The sequence below is a fragment of the Acipenser ruthenus genome, chromosome 10 (genome assembly GCF_902713425.1).
Source record: "Acipenser ruthenus chromosome 10, fAciRut3.2 maternal haplotype, whole genome shotgun sequence".
Taxonomy (NCBI): Eukaryota; Metazoa; Chordata; class Actinopteri; order Acipenseriformes; family Acipenseridae; genus Acipenser; species Acipenser ruthenus.
Window position 1 is genome coordinate 32,331,300 of NC_081198.1, and position 21,013 is coordinate 32,352,312.

A 21,013-nucleotide genomic window follows, 5' to 3' on the forward strand; every position below is an offset into this window, starting at 1 on the left:
GTTGAGTGAGGCTGTTTCGGTCAGCTAGTTCTTTCAATTATGCAGCTTTGCCCCTTGGCACAATTTCCCCATCATTTTCAAATGCCTGAAATGCTGCTGTTGAAATAACACAATTCCCCCTGTTCATTTTCAGGATTAAATGCGTTTGGCAGCAGAAAAACTACAGCATACAGAGTGCCATGATTATGAAACACATATTACTTAACATACACTTGCTATCACTGAATAGTTTCTGGAATATGGAAAACTATTAATTTAGGCAAATGTGAGATTTTGATATATGCTGCAAACATACAGTTTTCTCTAGCAATTCTTTTTAAAGGAGGTGTTTTGAATGGCACACGGTTCCTGTGAGGGTACTGTATGTATTTTTGGCCAAACAGCAATATGCTAGTGTCTTTGAAACACATATACAACTGTAGTACTGTCCAATTGGACCCTGTTTTCTTATGAGTGCCTCAGTTTTTCTAAAAGGTATAAAAAGCTGTTAATCTTTAGAGGGGAATTCTGCAACCAATTTCCTAATTGAATTTCGACAATATTATTCAAAAGACTCTTCACAAAAGCCTTTGAATACAATTGAAGACATGCATTTGTATATTATGCTTAGTGATATAATCTATGCATTGAGAACTATTCTATTGAAAAGCAAGAAGACATGTTTTTAACTTAGTCTGTCATTTCTCATCAGAAAAACAAATTTAAATGAATTAGTCTAGCAACACAGTGAGATCGCATGTTTCTGGGTAGCTAGATACTCTACGTGAGGCTCCAAATAGGGAATATTTAATCGAGGCTTGCAAAATAAAAGCCATTGTTATTCATTATTGTGTTTCTGTTAATGTAATAAAAACCAACAACTAACCCCCGTTTTCAAACTGGTGCTCCAGCGGCGTGCCGAACTGAATTCAAGCACAAAATATGTACTATGCCCCCAGTAACTACATGAGTAGAGCGGCGTCTGAAACGATTAAGTACGCCTTGATGCTCTTTCGACGCTAGCGCACCTTCCTCTGGTGCGCCTTGGTTTCATACGGCGCCCCAGCAGGGAACTGTACCTCACTGTACTTAATGCTAATGTATGCAAATTATATGCTCAAGAGTATCGTGTGTCCCACAATGCTACACTGATCACCTGAGAACACGGAATGCTGTGTGATAGAGTGGGTACATTTTTTCACTGGTACAATTGCACAATATTGATAACAAACGTAAACAAACACATACAGTCACACTCACTCGCTTCCCGGTTTTGTCATTACTACAATGCATTGTGGGAGATTGTTTTGGAATAAGTGCAGCGCGCTTCAGTTTGCCAGTATGAAATCAATTGGTTCATGGAATATAATGAAGTGTGGCTCTAACGCATACTTAATTTCAATTCAGTTCGGTACACCGCTGGAGCATCAGTTTGAAACGCGGGTAACAATTCGAAAACAAACAAACTTATTTTGTAATTTTTATGTGTGGTGTGTGTGTTTTTTTTTTTTTTTTTTTTTTTTTTTTTAAATAATGGGGTCAAACATTGCTTACGCATTAAAACCAGCTGCTGAAAGTTGAACGTGATTTCCGAAGTCACGTACAAGAAGTTGATCTCAATTGATTTCAAAGTGTATCATGGTCCATATCTCCACTCTACCACAGCTTGTGTGCACATTTTAGTCTCCTGGCTATGCACAGCGAATCAATTTAATGCTACTGCCCAATCAGATTACATTTGTTAGTGTAATTACAACTTTTGCTAATTAACTCAGAAGATGTAATTAGCACTTTGGATTATCCTCTTAACTCAGTAAAGGGATATTTTTAATGGTGTCAGGCAGTTTATACTAAAGGTACAATCGGCGCCCTAATTTTAAATTCGATTATCGTATAGGCATTTATCAACGATAATCGATGCATTGATGTTTTATTTTTTGAAACAAAGAACAAATGTTTTTTTAAGATCCATTAACTAAAAACACAATTGTGCATAATAAACAAAAAAGCACAACTTACATTCAGATTGGAACACTTCCGATTTTATATAAAAAAGAAATACAAAGTACTTGAAAAGTATAGGCATGCGTCCGCATCAGATGTCCCTTTTAACATTGTAATAATAATTAAATACAATATTTTAACAAAAGTAATTTCTATCTGAACTATGGTTGTTTGTTACAGTTAACATTTTATGTCCAAAAGCAAAACATTTGAATTAATCTCACAAATCCTGAGTAATTTAACTATTGTGCTAAATTCAGCATCTTCTATAATATTGCCATAAAATCCAAACCCAACATGCTTTGAAACAAAATAAGGTAATCGGTAGATTTAAAAGATTTAAAACAATCGAACAAAAAAAACCAAAAAAAAATGTATTGCCTTAATTGTTTCATCAAGAAAACGTGAATACAATAGGCCTACTTCTGATTTGGCTTGTCCAACGCAAATGTAGAGGCCTAAAGTGTATATCCTAGCAACGCGCTAATCCAGCGTAATTAGCACTAAAAGAAGCACACTCTCACACACTCAAGGTTTAAATGCAAACCGGCAACAGGAGACTTCAAACTGGGTTCTAATTTGATGCATCGATTCACCAATATGTAATTGAAGCTCGGGAAGTTTAAGGACAGATGATCAATAATCGATGCATTGATTTTATTGTTGCACCCCTAGTTTATACACTGAGTGATACAGTGGTACATGTTCATGGTCAAACTCAGCTGACCTATTTTTTGTCGCACTTGCAGATGCTTATTAAAGTTAGACATAGAGTAAAAGTGTAAATAAAAGCATCCCAAGTTTAGATCCCCTTTGAGAAAGTTGGCACTTGGGAGTGAAGTGTTATCAGTGTAAAGGGCGTGAGTCTGACGTACTGTAGGAAATGCGAAGTTGAGAATGAGATCCTATCGGCGATGTGAGATGGATAAAATCTGTTAGTACATGTTGACGAACAGGGGTGCTGATATTGCTGCACAGACAGATTCCCTGTTCAGGGTCTGAGATAGGATGCTTGAGATATGAGCAGGCATGCTGAAAAGATTCCCCTGATGAACTGTCTTAGTTTTAAATGGCTGTAGAGCATCTCAACCAATTTCCTTTTCTTAATATAGTTAAAGACCAAGGACAAAGCAAGACAGAGCTATACTGCAAGAAGAACTGAAACCAACTCACTGGAGGCTTTCCAATTCGTGGAAATTACCCTATTGCCTGTGATCAAGGTAGGCGATTTACTGTACTTTACACATAAGGTTTCTTTATTGTTGGTGCTATTAATGTAGCAAATAGTGTGTGCACTAAATGTAACCTTCCCTGATGAAACAGTCCAACTGGCAGAATTGCTTGATTTTCAGAGCTTTCCTACAGCAACATCTTCATTACCGACTATTAAACTGTAATTCCTTCATATACCACTTTGCTATGCTGCTTCTAGCGATTCCCGACAATGTGATCAATATTTACATTATTATATTAATACTGCATTGCACACTATTCTGGGAATGGCACTAAACCCAAAAGTGTTGCTCCAAATTCAGTGACTGATAACACCCTGCTGCTAAGAGCCTAACAATATAGATGCAAATTGCCCAGTGATGCTCGGCAAGAAATTCGCTGTACCTTGTGAATGTTAAAACGATCAATTACCAGCAGTGGTGCCATGGTAAATTAACACTGCTGTCTTTAAATCAGCAGGTAACCTATTAAGGATCTACATCATCAGGGGAGACTTGTTACTAGTAGACTATAGAGTAGTAGCTCTGAGAAGTGTAATCTGTTTATCTAATCTTCAACAAGGTTGTTATTGAAAACCAAGCTGGGTGCAGGACAACTGAGTCCCCCCACCCCTGTGAAATGGTATTGATTTCTAAGTTCTAAGCAGTGGAGTCATTTTGCATAGTGATCTAATGGAGATCTTTATATGGAAAAAGACTCTTGTGGTGTTCTGTAATGACTGCATCGCGGAAGGTAAATGAAACGCAGCATTTTCTTACTGCTTGATCACCATGTAAATTAGTAATGCAATAATTGCAGAATGCAAGGCGGTGAAGAACAAAGAAGTGGAAACCTGGGGCTTATGAAAACTAGTCAGGTCTCATCACTATTGAAAATTATTCAGGACATCTGCTTAACATTTTTTCACAAGTCTGAAATGTGTAATTTTTATGGATTGCGGTGTTCTACAGCTGCAAATTACATTAACCGGTCACCACCCGCAGCTCGACTCCTCCGGGATATGTTATATATGCATCATGATAGGCGTAGAGCATTTCAGTGGACTTCAGTTTAAACTGAGTGCTCAAAATGTGAAATTGACCTTCTGGACTAGACCGTACACAATATTAATAAAAAAAAGTTTAACGAGCATACTTAATATTGGGAATAAACCATTCCCCTTTAATGCTGGTCGACAAATATTGTGTGATTTTTAGAATTTCCATGTTTGTCTTTTTAATGGGGAAGTCCAACCTTCTTGGGAGTTGTGATTTATTCATCTGCTGCTGGCCAGACATCAATTTGTAATGTATTACCTGGTTACTGAAAATGCCTTTACGCAAGTCAATTTACAGTACATAAAACAAACAAAAAATTATTATTATTATTATTATTATTATTATTATTATTATTATTATTATTATTATTATTTTTATTTATTTCTTAGGAGATGCCCTTATCCAGGGCGACTTATAATTGTTACAAAATATCACAGTACAAAGTATCACATTTCAGAATATCACATTACAGAGTATATTACCGATAAGAACAGTTGTAAAGTACAATAAAATCAGTAGCTAAAAGATTAAATTCAAATAAGAGCAAAAAGTAGAGAATACAGTAAGTAATTACATGTAAGAGTGGGTTCGACTAAGAACAGTTAACTTATATTAAAAATATTTGCTTACACGAGTAAAGTCCAGTATGAGCACGTAGTAAGTATGATACATGGATGAGAATGATTTCAAATAAGAGCAATTACAAACAAACATGAATACGGATACCTATAAGAGTAAAATCAAATACCTTGTTTCCATAGACAGTCGACTTGAGTGCACCCGAATTGGGCTGAATTCTTCCAGAGTTGGTGAAAAAGGAGGCATTGCCATGGTTTTCCAAGTTACCCGAGTTATCACGTTGGGCAGGAAATACTTGCAAGTTAAAGGTCAAGACGTGCATTCGCTGTAGACGGTATTACAGTCAAGCTGTCAATGATTTAAAAGATAAATCCATCTAGATAGTCTTTCGCATTTGTTTCATGCAGTACATATACCTCTGGCAGACTGGTATGCAGAACAGAAGGAAGTGCCGGACAAGGGAAATAATGTGTCATATGTCAAAGTGGATGTGAGAATGGCAGTGATTTAAATGTAGACCGGACATTTCCATCAAAGGATTTGAAAAATCTGGAATTGATCTGATGCGATCAGAAACCCAGAGGCACTGTAAACTACACCTGTTACTGTAGTAGGACTGTTCTTTTTTATGTTAACCATTTTTTGTGTGTTGTTGTTTTTTTTTTTTTTTTTTTTACAAGGGTTTAATTAAGTAACAGCCAAATGCGTTGCATTTTTCTTTGTGACCGTGCTAAGTGAAAAACGGCAATTCAAAATCCCCCATGGTAGCAAATACGACGACTTTAATACCAGTCAAAATGTCCCGTTATATGGTATGTTCCTGCCCCCTAAAACATTTTTGATTTGACATTTAGTGATGTATTTTCCTTCCAGCCCGAATTCAGACTTTGGTATTCAGGCCAGCCTGAGGAGTGAAATCAGACCAGATAATTCGGGCTCCCGTCCAAATTGGGAGCCAACTCGAGTAATTTAAAAACATGGAAACGGAGGTGTGGGGGGGCAACTTGAGCACATACCCGGGTTATGGAAACGTGGTAAAATAATTCTAGCAAGTCTTTTATAATATGTATTTCCATCACTACGTAGATTGTAAGTAATGGTATTTCATATTTGAAGTATAAATTAACAATTACTCATTTGGTTCCTGCAGATATTTTGATGCCACACTTCTGGCTTGTCCTTGCATTCAACCTACACTGTATTGAAATGCAATGCAGAGTCAAGAGGCGTTTACCATAATGTGTGTGTTTTATAAAGAATGTGTACGGTCTTTGATAGAATAGCAGTACATAAAGTTAAGATTTACTGAGCACATTATATTCATCTTTTATTAGACAGTAGTGTATTTGTGTTCAGTATAGGAACAGCACTGTACTGCTGGGAGCCTTATTGGAAGGATGCTTTACTTTGAAAGCTTTTATATTTTAAATTGTGAATAATGCTCAATGCAATCCCAGGTCACAATACAGTACCTCTTCCGTACTTTGTGCAGAATTGTATACAGTACTTTGTGCAAAATCGTACATTACTGAAATGATGATTTACTATAATCAGTCGTAATAAATACATACAATAACTCAATTGGGATGCCCTGGCTACCTCAGTGGGATTGAATGCAGCTCTAGAAATGAGTGGTAGTGCAATTTACAACCGCAGGTAAGCAAGTGAGTGTGCTACTTAAAAAAAAAAAAAAACATGATCTTTTCCCATTAGAATGATTACAATGTCTCCTGTACTGTACAAGGTAGATTGACTGGGAATAACCTGGTGATGGTTTATCTCCTGTATAAGAAAATGTTACAATTGATGTACAGCACTGCATGTTAAAATTGGTTTGAAGACGTCTGTTCAATTCTGTATGGATTTCTGTCTGCCAGGTGTAACGATGCAGTAACTGCACTCAAGTGTATTCTACTGCAGTGACCTCACAATGAGGAAAGGCTTAAGCTTCTGAATCCTTCTACCCAGTGGCTGCTAAGATTGCAATGCTTGGTGGTTTTTCAGCACTTTATCTCAGCTGCAATCTGTGCTGGTGGGTCCCTTGGTAGTGGTAGTATTACAGAGATGTTGGTGCTATTTGATTTGATGGATTTCAGCCTGCATTAATGGAAGTCAGTCCTGATGTGTAACTGGAGAATCGGAGTGGGACCAGACGGGCAGATGATAAAAACAGACGTTAGGATGAGGGACAAGAAAAAAAAATGCTCAGTTAAAAGTTCAAACTTGTCCCAGAAAATATACATTTATTTAGAAGCTTTAACTAGCCTAGACAAACCTCTGATTCAGAGTGTTACAATTACTCATTTAAAAACATTGTACAATGTTCTACAATGTAGAACTACTTATATGGCTCAAACCATCACAGACCATCATTTTACTAACACGATTAGTAAAGTTATTATAATTACTTCTATGTCATGTAATCTGTAAAGTCCATTGCATTTCTTTCGTGGTAATTGTTAGGTGTTGTGTAATAAAGTGTGTTTTTTTTTTTTTTTTCTTTAAACTTAGGAATATTTGAAAAGATCTCAAAGCAAACACACCTGGTATCTTTTCTATTGAAGTGTTCAGTCGGATACATGGACAAACTGACTATATAAAAGAACAGTTTTGGAATGCTAGTGTTAACTGATAAAAATCCTCTTTTCAGTCTACAGTTTATATGGGATTACATTCATTAGTTTAAGACCTGTGTTTCTTACTAGTCTCCTGTTGGTAGCATACATTGTATAAAACTAAATTCCTTGGCAGACAATTCCTATACAAGTCATATAATCTGAAACTCTTCACTCTTGTTTGTATGTGGTCATAAATTATTTATATTGTATTTGGAAGACTCATTCCTATAGTAAATATACTGAACAACAGAACACACTGTAAAACAGGTTGGCATACTGAGAAGCCAGTGGAGACATGCACAGATACAGCACTTTGATGAATTCACAAGCTTGCTGCTTACTTAACCCCTTTCTCTAGCAAAGCATGCTTGACAGTGGATCATTAGGCTGCATGTATAATGATGTATACATTTGTTTCTTGCTTTTGAAACTTTTAAGACAGAAAAAATGAGGGAACCCTGAACTGTTTATAGTTCTCCTGCAACTGAATGTTGATGTAATTTTGTTTCACATTGGAAAGCAGTGGAGCAGTACACCACTTGTGTATTCACAGAGCAGGAAAAAGCCACTGACCACCACATTGTTGATTTTCCATTGATAGTTTCCATTTCACTGTCTTCCAAAGAAATGAAGTGGATGAAATCTTAAAAGGAGTTAGCAAAGTTAACTATAACTGGTACTTTTAGCGCAGCATAGAAACCAGGACCAAAGGAAACACTTGGAAATTAAGTTGAGATAGATTTAGGATGATGCTGAATGATTGTGATCCTTTCGGACCCAACTTTGAGATTAATCAGATACTCATGTGTTGATGAATGGCATCTTCCCGTTTTTTTGTCATTTTTTTAAAATTTTTATAATCCAAACAACTGTCATTTTCATTTAGAAATATACTAATGAGAAAACCACACGGCGTTGTGTGCTTATGTGCTATTTCTGTATGGATTTTCTGCAGCTGTCACAGTACTGGACTACTGAAACTCCAGTTTGGAGAACAGAGTGCGTTGGTGCCCCCTACCTATACAATGAAATATTTCAACTTGCTATGGGGGGGAAAATTCTAAACCCGCAAGATTACGCGAGGGATGCCCTGCTTAAATTGTAATTTGTAACCGGTATAGCATGTGATTGTACCCAAAAGCCATTCTAATGAATGGAAAATGCCTGTTTGGAGTTGAAGGGTACCACAATCATGAGAGCCAAGGGAGTGCTCCTGCTGCCAGTTGCAATAATAGGAATGTGATTGCCTTTTTTATCCAAACAGTGTCCTATATAAAGTTGATATTTTCAACATAGACAATTTAAGGTAACGCATTCCTGAATAAACCGAATGGCTTAGTACATTTTAAATTGAATATTTCAAAAGCATCTTTTCTAGTGAACAAACCAAATTGGGATCACCAAACGGAGTAGCTCAGATTGCATGAGATCCTGCTGTAGCTTTTGAGCTTTGGCAGAGCATTACTGAAGTAAAGACAAACCCAATACTTGTCTCTGGGAGTTATGCAGAGAAAGGTGAAGTTCTTGTAAACGATAATGAACATTAATCTTAGAGGATTACTGTAGCATAGTAATTTAGAGATTACCAGTCTTTACGATGATGGAAATATCTGAAACCAAATGCAGTAGTACCACACGTGTTGTCCATGTATTAGCAATCCAAATGACTTGGAACCACTGGTTTGTGCGTTTTACCTCCTTCAGTGCTGCAATGGTGACTGCGAAGACTGAATGGCACACCAGAAGTATGTATTGTCACATGCATGAATCCAGTTTCTAAAAAGCCTTTTCAGATATTTATCAAATTCAAAAATGGAAAAGAAGCACACCTTTGTTGCTGTAGCCTGTTCCACACATGCCACAGGACAGGAAGGGCCTTCAGTTTTATCTGGTTGTGACTATGATGAACGTATTTTTTTAAGACCTCCTGCATTTGACTTGCCTGCTCAAAAGAGGTTTGCTGCTGTTCTGTCATTGCTTATTGTAAACAAGTCTCCTCAGTTCAGACTGCTTTCCTGGTTATCATGCAACTGGTAATAAAATTACTATGTGAGCTGGGAAGGGTGTTTACAGCTATTGTTTTATATCACAGTGTGTTAGGTATGAGTTTTTGCTATGCTTCACTTGCATGTGGCTCATTCTAATGGAGCTCTTAAGAATATATTTTGCAAGTTCACATACACAAAGACAAACACTTGTTCGTGTTTTATTAATTGTATCGTATTGAAAACTATGTATTGAGTTATGTATTGTTGTGAATGTACTCTGTGCTAATTTTAACTGCTGGAAGGGGTGTTCGTTCTTCATTTTACATCCAAAAATGGGTGCAATGGAGACTGCCAAGACTATGTTGCTGTCTCGCAGAAAAATAAGGAAAGGAATAAAATATGAATGTCTGTTCTAGTTGATAGATTTTGCTAAAACACGGGAGGATATTATTCAAAAGTAAGCTGGCCAGCTGATGAAGCCATTACATCCTTTTGGAGGTATTTCTGGAATGTGTTTTCAGTGGTGCAGTGACTTTACTGCCTTCCTCGTCGGGATGATTGATTCCTGGATGGAGAAAAAAAGTCTCTTTTATACTAGAACTCTGTTAGTAGCAAATCTTCATGCCACACACAATACATGACTGTTATTCTTCACAATTTATATAAAACGCCAATTAGATGCGATTTTTTTTTTTTATATATACAGAGCTGTTCAATCTTTTTGACTGAAAGGCAAAAAATCTGGGAAAGAAAGAGGCCTCAAACCAGACCGGTTCAGTATTTTTGTGCTCTCTTAAACAAGTTTTTAAGTTTATACAAACACATAATTTAACCGCATAATATTTTGTCATTGTGACATGCTTCTTCGAAATCTACAGGTTGTTCAGCCTTCACCTCCTAATCAAAAGAGCCACATTGTGGAGATTTAATGGGGACATACAGTATATGAAAGAAGAGCCATCTCTCATTGAACAGTTTGATTGATAAATAAATGACAGAAGATATTAAAGGAGTGCTTGAACTCCTTTGCCATATGGACACAGGGTTGTTAATCTACTCTGTGTAAGATCTACTGATCATGTAAACAGTGCTTGTGGAATGATCTGTCAACCCCTTCCATTTATCGTAAGGGTAACACTTCATAAAGTAATACAATGTCCAGCTTCATCAAAACCTCACAGATCCAGAACTACAGTCCTTGTTTGGACTTTTCCAGTATTGAGTGGTATAGAATCAATGTCACTTTGTCATGTGTGACAGATATGCCAAACATTTACTCCAATACATCTTGCTTTCAAATGTGATAAAAGGTGTAGTGCCCCATACGGCTTTCACATAGTTTTTACATATTTAAGAAGGTTGTTACTTGGTAAGCCCGTGCTTACTGTAATATGGAGGTATATACAAATAGTAGCAGAAATAGATTAATTACATAATATTGCCATTAGCTTCTTTTTGTTTTGTAATGATGATATTTTAGCTGTAATGAAGTAAAAATGAATTGTATCACATATAATTATCTGCCTGTAAAGTTTATAGCAATCATGTCCTAAAGCAGTATTTCCATAAAAATGTCGTTCCATGATTTCGCATGAAAATATTGCCAGCATTGCATCTGAGATAATGCCTGTTCAGGATTATACACACAAGTGGGTAATAATTGTGAAGCACATGACCTCATTGTCTATTAATGTCTAATCCCTTGACATGTTGTGGCGTTATATTCTGAATTCTCCCAGATAATTCCTGCTTATTTTTATTGGGTCCTTTTGTGATAAAGCTCACCACTTAACATTAAAAGCTGAAAAACAGGTCTAGCTTTTGTTCTCTTTTGACAACTTTACTCCTGATTTTAATTATGTTGCAGCCCTCTTATTTGAATATACCAGAATATGACACAGTCTACATACACATCTCTGTATACACAGATATTTGAGTGTTATGGTTAATTGTGAAAAAGTACTATTAAAGTAAATCGAATTGTATTCTTGAGCGAATATTTGTGCTGGATGGAGAGATGGACTAGTTCATAAATAACTCTGTGTGCAATTAAGGTGAAACATCATGAGGTTATCAAGCTGACCCTATAATAATATCCTTTCATGAGTGAGCAGAACCACTTCATATATATGCTGTAAATCAACAGATATCACATATTTTAGCAGGTGTGCATAACAAATGCCATATAAACAGCACTCGGGTCTCCTCGGCTTGTTACACACAAGTTGAGTTTGATGCTGATTTTGCCATATACTGGCAAAAAGTAAATATTAATAAATAATGTATTTGATGTCTGGTTCTCTGTTTGAGTGGACATTTTCGTAGCACCTTCCTGGTTGTGCACTATATATAGTGGACTGCAACCACAATAACACTTCCATCTGAAACCGCACAATCCCTTGACTAGTCGACTGTTCTGCGAGGCCTCAAATTGATTGCAGCTTTTATTTTGCGAGTCTCAATTATGGGTATTTCAGTGCATTGTTATTTCCGGTTCAATTGGGAAATAAGATCAAAGAGAATTCCATACTTGTGATATATCTCATTAGTTTATCTGTCGTTGTAGTCTACATTTTATTATTATTAGAATACTCACAAGCAAAATATTTAACTGGTTTATAGTATCCAAGGAAGGAAACATTCCTGGACACTAATTTGCCTGCAAGCTTAAAAATATGTAAGTGGTAAAGATCATACTTTCATGGAAGGAATTTTTTCATGGGTCTGTGATAGTTTACAACATGGATTGGACAGGCGAGAGGTGTGAGAGGATCCTTCTTCAAACTACACATGGTAAAGTACATTATGAAGCATACTTTGTTTAATGATCTTTCTGCACTGATGACTATCCTCTTCTTGGAGTAAATATTATGCTTGAGTAATCCTTGTGGAAATTTTATGTCTACGTTTTCTTGGCAACATTAAAAATCTCCAATCAGGGTTTGTGGCAGAGTGGTGAATACGTGCAGGTGAGTGCAGTGCAGAGTAATTACACAAACAACGTTTGGTACAGGTGCAAGGGTGTTTATTTTATTCAGAAAATGAGCCTTAAGGCAAACCTGCAAATAATAACACTGTATGAAGTGGTACAGCGCCGTGTATCACTCCGTTTTATAATCCAACGGGTTTGACCCGTAACCCAAAAGTCCCGTTTCGTCACCCACATAAAACACAAAACACAGACACAATTTAGACAGTGCGTGATTTTGGTGTTAGTGGTGCAAACAAAGACAGTTCCTGCAGTGGAAAAGTGAGTGCTGAGGTCCGGGTTTTCGCTGCCCTGCGGTTGCAGCTCCAGATCGTGCTCAGTATTCTTTTAGTGAGAAATAGCACAAAAGACACACAGTGTTAAGACACAGAGAAGACACACTCACGGTTAGTTTCCACAATACAGGCTCCTTCTCGGCTATGTAATTTAACCATCTACAACGGAACAGATCACTCAAGCCATGCCCCCTATTTATACCCTCGCCCCTGACCCCGAGGTTAACGAGCGCATCCGCTCCTCCAGTCCTCGGATGCCACGCCGCTTACCAACCGGGTCAATGAGCTTGGGTGCCGTAGCTTCGCCCCCTTCCTAAATGACCGACTTCCACCTACCCTACGGAATAAATTGTCGTGCCATTTAATTAAGGGTACTCTGTTCCTCTTGCACCGTGCCCTCACAGGTCGAGAGGGAGATCTAACACCAAGAGTCATTCGATCTCTGTCACAGGGTTAAAGAAGTTTCATTTTATTTTTTTGTTTTTGGATTTACTGTAGATTATCGTTGTTATATATTTATATGTAGATGATATGTCATAAAAAAACATGACATTATATGTACCTTATAGTTAGCTCCTGTCCTATATAGTAAAATATTACTTTCTGCAAGGCAGTACGGAGTGGGCACTACAGAGCTCGTCCCTTCTGACAGGTGAGCTGGGATAGAGAAATGCATTCGTCATAGCCATACCACTGTTTTTGTCAAGCCTTTTTAAAATTATTCTTTCTACATATTCTCATTGAAGTAAAAAAATATTATTTCCTTTTGCATGTCTTGAGCCTCTGAAGGCCTGGGGTAGAAGCTGGCTTTGGTCAAAAAAAAAAAAAAAAAAAAGTTTGTCCAAATGAGAAAACTCAAAAAAGAATTGGTTGGCAATCTCTGCCTGGGAACTGTTTGAGACTCAGGTACGATTAAAGGGCCACACGTGCTTCTCAGTCTGAAATCACTGTAAAGCTCTTAAATTAGTTTATTCGATAGCTAAAGGTGGAGAGTTGCCATTTCATAATGTATTTAATGCATTTCTGTGTGTTGCGTCCGACGTTCTAATGGGAAACTAATGTATTTTCACCAGTCACCAGAATGACATTAAGTATAAGACACTTAACACATAATTTCACAGTAAATATTCTTAAAGATCTTGAAATGTCAGTCCTTTTTTTTTTTTTAAGATTTTTTTTTTTTTAACTACCTCATTTTTATAAAGAAACTTGCAAGACCAATACACACATTGTAACACGCTTCCAGAATATAATACATTAAAATGTACAGTAGACAGACCTTTTTGGAGTGTCATTTGATCTTTGCAAAATACAACCCTTTATTCCCTTATTAAAATTCTGTACAGGAGATGGTGGCAAGTCTTGTATATACAATATTAATTAATAACAGAATGTTTAAATTGCAGTACAGTGAAAAACCACACAATCTGTTTTATCACTACACTATTGAATCAACTGTGTACTGCACTGAAAATTGCATTCCCTTTTGCACCCAGCACTAAATTTTCCTAATTAAGTCAATCGCATTATATCTTCAAAATGATGGTTCTGTATGCAAACACAATTGCAGTAAGAGGTTTCCACTATACCTCCAAACTAGTTTAATAAATAGAAACCCATCTCTTTTGAAATGCACACTTTTCTGCACTATCCTGTAAGCTTGTGCTTTGTAGGAGCACTGCCTTCAAGGAACCTTTTTCACCTGCTGTAAAAAGAGTGGCTGCATTTTAAGATGGGCTTGCTCTATTAACTAACCACTAGTTAATTGAGGGGTGTACTGGTTTTTATAATTCTGTAGGAGCGTGTGACCTTGTAATTTTACAGCACGTTCCTCTGTGCTGCTGATTTATTCAGTAGCCACTGGCCCCTTCCTCCCGTGTTGCCTGTCCTTGGCTCCTCTGACAGGAAACCACACATTAATTATATTGTCCCTGAGCTGATTCTTTTCGTTTTTTCAAGCTCGTGGGTCACTTGGTCACAGCGTACAGAGTGTGTTTTTTTATTTTAATTTTTATAAAACCTTTAATGTTATTGACGCTGAGAGATTGGTTTGAAATTCGAAGAGCATAACTGTGGTCTGAGGTGAGTGCAGTTTAGTAAAATCTGGTTTAATCTAAATCAAAGCTGCAACATGCACATGCTACATAGTATATCTATACGCTGTCCTGCCAAAAATAATGATTGGATTTGCTTAGTCTGCTGACATCTGTGAAGTTCACTCCATTGGGCCTCCTTTTCCACGCCAGATCAGTGGTGTAAAGCCCCTTCTCTTGTGTTCAGTCTCTCCTCAGAATCGATGCATACTGTAGGTTATCATCCTTGTATGACATTCTTGTCAGGATGGAAATTGAGCATTGCAGATCTAGCAACTCCTGCTGTTTTTATATTTAGGTGCAAATGCCAAATAACCTTGCTCTATCTTAACCCATGGTTGTCAGCCAATTTTCAGCACTATCCTGGGATAACCTTGACCTACTCCCTGAGTAAGCTCATCTAATAAGACTGGTCCTGCTGTTTCAAGAGATGGATGGTGTTCCTTGATACAGTGACACCTCTGCAATCTCGAAGTGGCCAGGTGTGTTCAAGATGTGTGCAGCTGCAGCTGGTGGCCTAGTTGACAAGTGATAGTTGGGTCGAAGAGACGATTGAAGCATGAACAAAGTTTCCAGTTGCTGATAGTGATTTTTGAATCACATGTTGTCAGGCTGGAGTCTACATTGGTTCTAGACTCCTCCCACATTACGTAGTAATCAGCAGCGACAAGCAAGTTCAGAGTTTGATTCATGTTTTCCACTTTAGGCAAAAGCAGTGCGTCACTTCGGAAGTGGCTGTTTCATTTAAACTAAATTAATTATATAAAGAATAATTAATGTTTATGGCAGCCTTGGCTAAGTTACCCTTTATGAAAATTAGGACTTCTGTGTGACCTTGATATTTGAACTCATCCAGACTAAACTAATTGGCAGCAGAACCGCAGAAGGACCTGTTAAACTGCTGGAAAAGGATTTGAAAGGTTCTCCAACTGTCAATCAATGTCTCAGTATTTCAGTCTCTGGGTCGCTTGGTCTCTGCAGTCTTTTGCTTTGGTTTCTGTGTCAATTTTATATTCTGCTACTGTGTACTGTCTTGTGAATGCATTACCTGGGGCTTTGGATAACAGATGTATAATCTTGCTTGAAAACCAGTTTCTTCTAGTGGATAGTTTTATTTTTAATACAGTCACTGGACACATTCCCTGCAGCAAACACAAATTGTTTTAATGAATTTGAGATTTTTTTTTTTTTTTTTTTTTTTTTCTTATCGCTTAATGTATAATGTTTTCTAGATGTGCATGATCGGTACACTTTTTTTTTTTTTTTTTTTTAGAGGTTGGAGGGTTAGTGCTGTGACAGCTAGAGTGAAAAATATCAGGCTGTTTCATGAATAAATTATGTGGGGGTGAGGAGAGTCCAACTGCATTATGGGAGTAGAAGGGACATTTTGTACAGATTGGAAATGTAAATTTGTATTGAACAACCAATACAATAATTAAATTCTCCAGATATTAATTTTATTCAATCTTTGTGTGGTCCTTAAGAAAATGTGTTGCTTGCGTTCTGGTGTTCTATCTGCACCTGGTTGTCCAGAGCAACAACGACAACAAAATGACATAGTCATACAAGACCAAAAGCACAACATGGCTTGTTTTAGTTCACCAAGTGGTTCTTGAATGAAACTGTATTTCACAGGTCATAGTTCTCATTGAATATTTTGATTACAACCCCTTATGGGCATTCAACTATAAAGGGATCCCTTGTCTATTACCATTAAGGGAACATGCATGATCCCGAAATTGTGCCCCACGCTATAGTATATTAATACTACCTGAAGTACATCTGAACTCCTAAACAACATTTTGTGTTTTATTTTTTTTTAAAATTTAGAATGACCGATTTTATTTCCCCCCCCCCCCCCCCCCCCCCAATTTGGAATGCCCATTACATTCCTTAACAACATTCTTTAGCAAAAGTATGTTTGAATGTTAGAATCTGGGGATAAATCAACCTATGTCTATGTCTCTGTAGGTACATATGTGTGGCAAGGTGGCTGAGTGGAAACAGGTGCAGGAGTGATGCAGTGCGGTAATGAAACAGACAGAGCCTTGTAATCTGGTTTGGAAAGTGTTCTGACGACCAAACAACAATCCCCTGGCAATACACACCAATGTGTACTGCACGGGGTAAATAACAGGGGAAATGCAGTCACAAATAATAAACAATATCCGACCCACAATAACACAAACACGGTCACCAGTCCTGGGTGCGTGCAGTAGTGCTCGTGGTGGGTGATACAAGTTTATATTTGTGACAATGGTGAAGTGCTGTTCCGTCTTAGTGCTGGCCCTTGGCAACAGCTCCGGAACTCAGTTAGCTGTCTAGTAACGGACAAGACAAGACAATTACAAGACAAAACAAACAAAACACTCACGGTACTTTTTTACTGTTGAACAAGGTCTCTCACAGTCCTTCTCAGTTCATAAACACAAACCAGTGTGAAGGAACAGATTGCGATTCTCCGACCCCTTTTATGCTGTAACACATGACCCCTTGGTAAACGAGTGTAACCGCCTCTCCAATCTGCGACTGCCATGTCGTTTCCCTTCCGGGTCAATGCGTTATTGCAACGGAGTCTCGCCCCCTTCCTAGTTGGCAGACTTCACTTGAACACTGGGAAAGAACTGTCAGGCCAGCCCGTCTCTGTTCTCACTGCTTAGTACCCTCACAGGTCGGGAGGGAGATTTACAACCAAGAATCATTGTATTTCTGTCACAATATGTTTACAGAACACTGACTGCCATTAACAACACAGAAAAAGCCCAATAACGTACAGTAGCATCAGTTGAAATATTAATTGCAAAAAATACATAAGTCTGTATATGACTGTTAATTAAATAAAAGTGAGGTAGAATTTGCTTTTAAAGAAAAAACAAACTCTCTGTATTAGAGCTGATAGAAAAAAAAAAAAAAAAACATCCCTAACGGAACTACGCACAGCCAATTAGAGAATTTTTAGTTCCTCTCTAGGAAAGGAACATTTCAATTGCTTTACAAAAATGAATGAATTGAAATGTCTCAAATTTTGAGGTTTTGAGAGGTTAGTCATTCATCACCTTTCCAGACAGTTTCCTTCCACCTAGTCTGTATGCGTCATGCGTGCCTCTCTAGTCTCAGAGAGTTTACACAGAGGTCAAGTAGACTTGGCGGCAGCTAACAGGAGAGCCTCATCGGTTTCTAATTTGCCCTATCGGTCCTGAGAGCCACGAAGAATTAACGATTGTAAACAGAAAAGGCCAGATAAGACATGAACAGATTGTTGTTGTTTTTGTTGGCAGCCAATGGAACCTTAACCCAGAATAATAGCTTGTTTGATACATTACATTCAAATAAGAGACTGGTAAGCTTTGATGCCTTTCATCCCATTGCCAAGGGAAAGGGTTTGTTTTTTGTTTGGGTTAATTAACTGGACATTTTGTTTGTATTGAAGCATTTACACATAATTTCTGCCTCCTGCAATAACCCGTATTTGTATATAAGCTATACTCACTTGTGTCTTTCCCTGTCCCGTGTAGTGTTTTCAAACAGTTAATTAATTATTTACTTTAACCTAGATTGTTAAAATAATGATGGACCGGGTTGGAACATGGTCTTGAGCACCAGGCTCTGTAAAGCTTATTATCCTTCCAGTATGAAACTGGGGCTGCCACCAGTTCCATCTGCAGTCTACAATTTGCATCTGGACATTACACAAAAGTCAATTATCACTTTTATGTATCCAATTTTTATATAATTGCTATTTATTATTATTATTATTATTATTATTATTATTATTATTATTATTTATTTCTTAGCAGACACCCTTATCCAGGGTGACTTACAATTGTTACAAGATATCACATTATTTTCTCATTTATACAGTTGGGTTTTTACTAGAGCAATCTTGGTAAAGTACCTTGCTCAAGGGTACAGCAGCAGTGTCCCCCACCTGGGATTGAACCCACAACCCTCCGGTCAAGAGTCCAGAGCCCTAACCACTACTCCACACTGCTGCCCTGCTGATTTTATAAATCTAATTAATCAATCTCCGACATTTCCCTGATTTTTTTTATATATATATATATATATATTCAGCCTAAATAGTTTTGTTTTGGCAGTCAGAGATTTAAAATCTGCCTCCCGCATCCTTTACATTGGACCCTCGCTGGGTCACGATCAGCACGAATTGGATAGAGTTCTGCCAGCTCACAATTCTAAATGGGTCTGACAGAGTCCCAATTGAAATCAATTTGATTTCAATCTGCTGCTGATAAAAATGAATCATTTCAAATCACTTTTCAAGTCAGTCAGATGGAAACGTAGGATTGGACTGGAATACTACACCAATGATCTGTAGGTCTCCATGGAACTGCATTCTACCAAAACTGTGATATCACAGTTTTTCAGTTTTGTTACTGTGTCTGTGTGCTGGGCTCAGTAGCATATTACTGTCAAGCTGCTTCTAAAATCATAGAGCAACCAGCAAGCCACAAAAGCTACACATCCTGTGTTGTCACTACATTAAATAGGTTTATTTGTGTGCCCTGGTGGAAACATCAAGAAGCCATAAACACGCTTGGCCTGTATTATGACCCCTGCTGCGCCTTTATTTCAACAAACAAATTAAATGAAAGAATATAGGTATGCTCCCTGTCTGGCTGTTGTGAATGGTATGTTAGGGATTATATTAGAAATGCTGCGCTGGGAATTACCTGCTATAAGTAAGTGCATACACAGTTGGTGTTAATAATAAATGAGGAATGCACCAAGACTAACAGGCTAAAAAAAAGAATCATTTATAGTGGAAGGAAATAGCTTTTACTTTATGTTCTGACATGCCAATTGATCACTTGTGAAGTATAAAATACCTAGATCCGTTAGCTGTTTGTTAGTCATAAGAGGTGTAAACATGTAAGAGTTTGAAAGGAGCTTAATTTAGATGGTGCCCAAATAGTCAGATATTCTGAACCAGATTGCACCTACAACCAGGTTGTCTCACATCTTTAAGGAGTGATAAGCACCCCAGAGACAACTTAAACTGTATATCTCGGGGACATATAAGTAACCGGATGTTGCAGTGCTCTACTTCACAGTGAGGATACTGTACCTGATTTCCTGTGAAGGTGAAGACTTATTTACTTTATACATATTTCACTCATGAGTAGCATCATGTTTGTTGCGGGTCCCAGGGCACAGCAAACACACCTCAATTAAATGAGCAGTACATTACAGTACAGCACATGCATTACTTACTATATTGTTAATTACCTTTCTGTGGTACAAGAACAACTCCCGAAACCTCACTTAATTTTTACTTTTTGTCTTTTACCATTGCTCAATATCTTACCTGGGTTCATGGTTCTGGATGATGAATCATCACTAATAGCCATTTCAAATGTGAGTTTGTCATCTCCTTCGGTCCTCAGTGATCTGAGTGCAGTTCAGCTGCCTGGTACCTGGACGTCTTTTCTGCCTGATGTAGTACACCTGGTGACAGCCTGGCCCTGCTGTGAGCCCCAGCAGTGTCTACTCCTGGCCCATCCCTTGACAGTTGCCCGAATGCTACAAAAAAATTATTTTTGAATGGGTCCTTTGCCAGGATGAGAAGGTGTGTTGGGTTTTTTTTTTTGGTTTTTTTAGCATCCTTGCGTGGGGAGCTGACATGTTGTCATTCTGCAGCCAGTCTCGCTGCCCCATTGATTTAACCAGAGCAGTGATTAGACCACACACTTGAGATACTAGCTTTACAGTTGGTACACAGCTGTTTTCTGTGATTTCTTTCTTTCAAGTTCAGTTACTAGTGATGTCCAGTAAAAATGAACAGTTTCACTGCCACATTGTTTTAACCACTGTACATCTTTTATTCCATATACACGGTACTTCATGTTTCCAATCTATTCCATGCCATTTGCCAAAATCAAATACCAATACAGCCCACACTGTAAAATAACAACTATAAAAGCAACAAGCAAGTTTTTTTTTGTTTGTTTTTTTTAACTAAAAAAATGTGCTAATTTGGTCTTTCTGGGAGAGCTAAATCAATTCCACATATGAACAGCAGTTGGTTTCACTGCCATTATGTGGAGCTTGTACAATACAGAAGATTAATGATAGTAGGACAACCTCAAATAAAATGTGGGATAAAAAGGACTATTAAAGCTACAATGTCTCAGGACCTTTCCAGTAATTTAAAACATGTAATTACAACAGTAAGTACACTATAGCATGCAATGCTGTGG

At 37.6% G+C, this 21,013-nt stretch overlaps 1 protein-coding gene across 6 annotated transcripts in view; it reads left to right on the top strand.

Moving 5' to 3' along the window:
• LOC117407636 (double-stranded RNA-specific editase 1-like) overlaps positions 1-21,013 on the top strand; it is a 141,934-nt gene that overhangs the window by 57,676 nt on the left and 63,245 nt on the right. For 4 of the 6 annotated variants that reach the window (XM_034012820.3, XM_034924292.2, XM_059032042.1 and 1 more), the window contains one exon: positions 3,096-3,203. The exons of the other annotated variants lie outside the window; for them this stretch is intronic. The gene's annotated coding sequence lies outside the window, so the exon portion shown is untranslated. The remainder of the gene's footprint in view (positions 1-3,095; positions 3,204-21,013) is intronic. 6 annotated transcript variants of the gene reach the window in all.